Source organism: Diuraphis noxia, unplaced genomic scaffold, assembly GCF_037042655.1.
Source record: "Diuraphis noxia isolate RWA-SAM2 unplaced genomic scaffold, SU_Dnox_SAM2 contig0001, whole genome shotgun sequence".
Lineage (NCBI taxonomy): Eukaryota > Metazoa > Arthropoda > Insecta > Hemiptera > Aphididae > Diuraphis > Diuraphis noxia.
The window spans coordinates 86637712-86645876 of record NW_028301711.1 but is presented as its reverse complement, the minus strand read 5'-3'; positions in this window follow the sequence as shown (position 1 = coordinate 86645876).

The following is an 8165-nucleotide window of genomic DNA, read 5'->3' as shown; positions in this document are numbered from 1 at the left end:
TAAATTATAATATTAATTAATTTTCATAAACTAAACTATACCTAATAGTATATTTCGTATAATATTACTATTATTAACTTATAAAGTAATATCTTATAGACTTATAGTCAATACCAACAAAATATACTATACAACACTGTGAATAAATTCTTTTTATGGTATAAATAGGTTAAAATTGTCTAAATATTTTGAAAATGTAATTATATTCCTATAAAAAATAATAATATAATACTGCATGATGGAATGGAAAAAAGTTTTACGTCCATAGCATTAGTATTTTTTGTAACATTTTTAACGTACTAATATTGTTAAAGGAAAATGTTTAATTTTTTTTTTAATTATTACCTTTTTTCAAATAATGAACTTAAAAAAAAATAAATAACAAAAAAATGTGCCTATGTATAATGTATATTCAATATTTAAAATGTGATGTGGGTATACAACTTATGAGAGAAACTATAATACATATATTTTTATCCTTTATACCTAGGGAATATAATTCCTCATCAATTTAAACATTTTCATAATTTTAACAAAAATGTATCTAAGTGTTCTTTTTTATATATTTCAAAATTATTATAATTCAATTTCTGATAAAAATTAATTTTAAAAGTAGAAAATGTTAAATGTCTATAAATAGATCGCAAAAAACCTAAATGGTAAATATTTTTACATTTTATATTATATCGTATTTAGAAAATACTTATATAAATATTTGGTTAAAATATTTAATCCATATAGTTTACATTTTGTAATTGCAATATTAAAACAAAATCGATTTTGTCAAAAACAGATAGATATAAACTTTCAGTTTTTCAATACTTGATTTTTAATATTTTAATATTAAATTCCAATTTTTTTAGAAAAATGTTTACTTATAATTCCTTTAAGTGCAATCTAATACAAGTACTACAGTTCGTTACCAGGAGACGCGAACAAAGTTGAAGATAACAGAAGCTTTTTAATACTGCAACAATCAAGCATATTTTATATGAATTTTTCGAGAAAAGCGAAGCAATTTTTGTTATTGGGTTTAGATATTTTAGAATGTTGGCCTTCGAACAATGTAAATACGTTATAAATGTAAAACGAATCGATACTATAATATAATATAATAATATTATGTAGTATAGATTTATTTAAACAATGATAATCGTGTTAGTCGTAGTCGTCATTCATTAGTGACGGAAACAAAAAAATAAAATAAAATAAGAAACAAAATCCTGTCGCGCGCGCGTACATACTCACATAATAATACTATAATAATACACGAAAACGCGCGGGCGAACACGTCTGTTATTTGACGACTACGATGACATGGCGACAAAAAATGCAAACGTGTTAATTATGAATAATAGACGCGCGCTTACGCGATTTCTTTGATTTTTAAATTTAAAAAAAAAATAAAATAATTTTTGCCACAGTCATTCGAATACATTTACACACTAATCGCGTCGTTGCTAATTGCCTGCAAACACACACACACACACACACACACACATACACACACCTTTTATACGTATTATTATAAGATTATTGCGGTCGCGCGTTAATCGCTCAAAACGGTGAGCCACAACATAATATACAATATACATAATATTATGATTATGTGTAAGTATAGCTTCCACTCCGACGCACTTCATTTTAGACGTTTTGCGTTTTTAAAATTTTATACTTTTTCACATTGTACCCATTAAAAAAAGCATAATTATAGTAACAAACTAAACATTAAAAAACAAAACGGCACCTATGTACGTGGACGACTGGCATCCGTATTATTATTAATGTGATACGATATGTCCAATTTAATATATTAAACATATTACACTGTACAGGTTTAGATATAAATTATAAATTACAATGCACATATATTACGCGCAATGATATGCGTATATAAGACGATGACGACGACGATGAGAAATATATATTATATTATATTGGTCATATATAAGTACGCTAATTACAATAATTATCGTTGTCGTATATTATCATAATTATAATTTTATTGCATTCGAGCATTATTGCTGCACGTGAGAGTGCCTATGCCTGTATCTATGTGTAATTACTAATTTACATTCGCACGCGTATTATCTACATAATATAGGTACATGCTGAACAGGTTATTTATGAACATATGATATTGTCAATAAAATGGTTATTATTTATTTCGTTATTGTAATTATTATTTAGCCGTCAATGACGGCGCCCATGGACACCGTCGTCCACCATTATATATGTACCTAATATTATTATAGTGTACGCATATAATATTCGTACATATTAATAATAATAATAAAATACCCAATGCCTATATAATATATGTTATATTGTGTGTGTGAGCGTGTGCAGCAGTAAATTATAAGCATGTATATCAAAAGATTTTTTTAAACTTTTATTTGAGTGTTTTATGCACAGCAGTTTTTAATTAAAATAGCTGTATTGGTATATATGTATATTTTTTGTTTACATTTTATTATTATAATTTTTTTTTTACAAATACGAGTCATCTTTATTATGCACCATACGTGTGGAATAATATCAATAAAACATATGTTTATTTGTAATTTTCTTTTAACGGATTGTATACCTGGCAAATTTCTGTTTTATTTTAAAATATTATACAAATAACACTATTTTTTTTTCAGTAGGTTTCAGTATGGTCATTTTTAGTATTCATGAGAGATGAAGTGAATATACTTTTTCCAAGTAAATGTTTCTGATCATGTTATATAAATGAGAACTGTTTACCTATTGATTTATTAGTGAAGTACCTACTAGATTTCAGATATTTAATTTTTTAGCCCAAATAGCTTATAGTATCCATTACAGTGAATGTTCTTAGCCCATGGAATTTAAAACTATTTCAGATTTAATAATAATAATATAATATATATAAGGTTTAATTACAAGTATAAAATTATGAGTAATAATAGTAAAACTAATGATTACATTAAATAAAATATCTAATTATTTGTGGATACTTCCTTGAACCATGTAAATAATAATCTAGATGCACTTTCTCGAGTTGTTACTCACTTAATACAATTACCTATTGGATTATTACACTTGACAGGTAGCGGGATTGTGATCAATATACCTACCTGCAATATTATGTATATATGTTATTATAATGAATTATAATAAAACAAAATTCCAGTCGCTTACTCATGAGTGTTTTAAACAAAATGTTTCTCTTACCTCTTTGGCAATGCATAGTCGTCATAAATATTTTCTATGTATGTTGTGTATTCATATTTTACTAAAAAAGAAGAACAATTGTTAAAACAAAATAATCAAAGGACGTAAGTGTCATCACTGGGAGGCTTTTTCATTCAAATTTTTCATTTTCTCTTGTCATTAGCTCATACTTCTTGTTGTGCCATTTGCGTATAGATTGTGTATATACATATATTAATAAAGAAAAAAAATATTTTACTCAGAAATAGTAATAGATATTATTTTATATGATTTTTCTTACACAATTTGAGACTTATAACTGATTTGTGTTTATGTAATTGGATACGTCCAGTCTATTCCAGGCAATTTTAAGTAAAATAAGCGATTAAACCATATGTCTGTGAGTATTATAATCGGCACCTACTGTATATTATATGTATCTACTTAAACGATTTTTAATGTGATTTAACAGAATTTAAGTTTTTTCACTTATTCGATATAAGTTATTACGAAAATGCCATTGTATTTCTGTCAATATTTTGGCTTATGCCCTAAATCCTATTACCACCTATTTACTTACAAAGAATTCACTACGAATTATAAAATAATTAACCTGCAATTAGTTATGTGAACATTAAACATTGTTCGATTCAAAATTGCACATGTTAAAATGTATAAGCTTGTTCGTGATAACTCATAAAGGGCTTATATACTTTTAACACTATTCATTTATCAAACAAATTATAGCCTATTTAATATGTACAATTTAAAATTAAAAAGATTAAACTTTTAAATAAGTATGATATTATAAAATGGTTTGCATTCAAAGGAAAATAATGTAATACTTCACATACAGTTATCACTAATACTGTTAATTTATCGTAATAAATTATAATTCTATAAAAGTAACTAGGTATATTATATTATTATATGCCTTTACTACTACTTAGTATACTGTGCTGAATCTATACTAACCCACCTTTAAGCTTATGTTGAATTATACTGTCCTGATCTTGTTTAAACAATATTAAAAGTTTTAACCATATTATAACAAAAATATATAAAGATACATTTTTCACTTTATTATATTATGTAATTTCAGAAAACAATTTTTATTTCTATCGAAAGAACATGTTTCGTAAAATTATTACTTTTTAAATTACGGTTTGCAATAACTTGTATTTATGATTATTATCATTGTTTTAGGTGCCTGAACAAATCGTAATCTCGAGAAAACCTAGGTTTTCTAGAAGAACTATAGTAAAATTATAAGCTGTAAATGAAAGTATAAAAAATTCAAAAACAAAAAATTCTTTTTACTGATTGTTTATTAGGTATATTACCTAGCAATATAGTATGGCATGTAATTTAAGGTACTGATATTTTAATATTTGAAATAATATTGTATTACTATTTTACAAAATAATTACTTTTACCTTGCTTACCCATTAGGTTAATCACATCACAATCATTTTATATGCATATCTAGGTACATAATATACATAACTATCCTTGAAAATTCACAAAAATCGTTTATCTAAAAAAAACCAAAATAATAATACCAAAATCTGATTGAATGTAGTATGATTCATGAGTTAACTGTATTTACTGAAAGTGTATTTAAAAAAAAAAAACATATTCTATCATAAAATTCATCAAACCTCGAATTTAAACGCAGATACCTTCCGATGATATTAATATATACCACTTTCAGCCAGAACGTATCAATAGAACAGTGCTGTAGTAAAAGTGATACGGTGTATAATAAAAAAATAAAAACAATAAATAAATACGCTTAATATTTTTACCATGTTTTTTTTTTATTTTGTTTTAGGTACTTTCATATTTCACCTTCGTCACCTAATTGGTGAATCGATAATTTTTCGTTTACATATCCTATTACCTACACTACATCACCTATTTATAATATGTATATATATATAATTACTAACATAATAACACACTAGACTTGATCCAACGGTTTTACATTTTTTTCCGTGTTGATATTATTATTCCACTAATAATAATTATTTCCGTTTTTAATGATTATAGTTATAGGCGCGTGTATAACATTCGCGGTTTCGAATCACTTTCGCCGCTGCAACCGATGATGACGACGTCCTCGGCGCGGGGCGGTCGTCCTATCACCCGTCGCCAAACCACTATAATACGTATACATACATCGGGCATGTTGTATAATAATACTTTAATATTTCTAATTTTTTTACGTTATATTTTACGCACGTCGTTCTCCACCGTATAATTTTGAAGCTCTAATTTATTATACTATGTAATATACACTACATACTACACTACGTACTACATATACTATATATCATGTGTAAATGTACAATGTATGTAAAGTATATACATGTAAAGCATTATACTCGGAGACAGCCAGATAGGTACACTCTTATGATACATTTATTATTATTAAACCCTGCAAATGATTATGATATCCTTTAAAATTGATTTTGAATCGTTTGTATTTATATCGAGACACTTATTCCTACTACTTTCTTACAAGTTTACTATTTATGTAAATTAGACTTTTGATTAACACAAACTGGAATTGAGTATGACATAACATTACTGATAACGTGAAAGTTTTTTTATTTCCAGCCAAATATTTTATTCCGTAATGTAAGCAATAATTGGTATAAAATGGTGGTATAGAATTTAAGTATTTGAAATGCTCGCCAAAAATATTAATGCCGTAACATCAGCCGTGTATATATGTAGCACAGTGGCGTAATTACGGTGGGGGTTTTGGTGTCATATCACTCTATGATTTTGTTTTTAAAACTAACAAACCATATATAAGTACTTATTTAACTATAAATATTATTATTTATAGGTATACTATTATAAATTTTGATTTTATAGAAATAATACATAAAAACCTGACTCACCTTTACTAGCTGTACTAAGATTATATTACGTCGTAATAAACACTAATCACTTTTACACAAAAATATATTGAAATACCTACGGCATAACAATGCAGTTTAGCTCTCAAGTGATTTTTGGAAATTATTCCGGAAATTTATGTATGTACCTTATCGAGTTAAGAATTATGCTGTTATCAGAATTTTTCATTAGGACTAACTTCAAAGTTGTTATATTTTGAAGATTAATGATGAATGATGATTATCGGGGAGGGGGGGAGGTACCTAGTAAATTTTTCAATTCCGTCAACAAACATGACCAAATTACGTTACTTACATATAAGTAAAAGTTACCTAAATTTGACAAGCCTTCTTAAATTTACAATGCATATTAACCTAATGTACCTTTATATATTATTTTTTATATCTTAATACATTAAGAATTAGTTTATACGCACGTTATTACTGCAGGAAATTAACTCCCTGTAAATTAACGGCTAGCGTCATAAACATGGAAATACTATAACTAAATAAATATATAATATTAAAAAATATTAATAATTTTCCGTCAAGTTGATTGAGTGGTATTTTAGATATTCCGTCAATCCTTGGTGTTTGGTACTTACGTATACATCAAACATTACACAAGTCCTTATTGATGGCGAGACTCTTCCACTGCCCCTCCCCTTTAAATTAGCATGCACTATTGGTTGCTGCTATCGACTATCTCGCCTTCACGCTAAAATAACGCCACACAAAACTGCCGGTATTTAAACCGGTCGTGATCAACAAATAGTATTATGATTTGATTATTTTTCGACGATAAAAAAAAATGAACCAAGAAAAATTGGGATTTTTGACAATTATATAATATATTGGCCCAGTTTTATTGTATAGAGTAGAATATTACCTTATGGTAGGATGTAATATACTACACAGTTGCAGTATTAAATGGTCAATGTTATAGACTAAGTGAAAAATCTTTATCGGGACATCTCAACGACACTTTAAAAGGTTTTCAGTTTTTTACCCTCTCCTAACCAAAAAAAAAAAAAAAATGCCCCTCAATTATGGCTTCATTTATTTGCAAAATAAATTCTTTATTTTATTACATCAGGCATACAATTAAGTACCAAAAGTTCCGTATTTCTCAATTAATTCAGTGGCAAATAAATGTAATTAAATATTGAAACATTCATAAGAAAATGTAAATTTATTGACATAATTTCAAAATTATATCTATGTCAATATAAAATAAAAATGTTTCAAGTAAAAGAACGTTAAGTTTTTGATTTTCAAACAACGATAGCCATATTAGTAAAACATGTAAACAGATTGCAATCGTGCCTATAATATATTATTTATATATTGTCTATAATATTAATTTTTTTTCTAATTGTAAGATTCTTCCACCTGCACCTGAGAATTTATCTATTTCTTAATTGTTTTGCAAGACTGTATTATTATTCCTATCAAAAATCAAAAACTTAATATGCAACTCTAAAATAATCAATTTTTATAATTTTAACAGCTGACAAAAAATAAGACAGAAATAGGCTAATTCAGAAATTTAAAAAAATTAATTACCTAAGTAAGCATTTTTTTTTTTATGTGATTTTGTTCGATTTAAATTTTTTAGGTACTATTGGAGACATGTGACACTTGAGACAAACTGTTCCCATCCTACCATCGGTTATGATCGTTCTTGTTACATGGAGTTTGTAATATTTAAAACTGTTAACCATTTCAATGATTTGTAAAGTGTATGATATTGAAGAAAATGTTTTAAATTTTAGATAGCTCCACTATGGTACATAAGTTTGAAGAGCGCTTCTCAATATTCCCTTATTGCGTTAGACCTATAACGAGTGAAGACGACAGGACCGGTGTGTGTGTGTGTGAGTGTTTGTAACTGGTACGTTATCGACGTGTCACCATCGCGGCGGCGAGGTAACCTTCTTCTACTTCTTATTCTTCTTCTGGTAAATTATATATTCTTGTGGTGCGCGAGTAGAGCGGCGGCCGTGGCGGTGAGAGCGCGTCGGCCATTGGTGAGAGAGGGAGTGAGGTCGCGCGCGCCGCGAGAGCCATCCGCCGCCG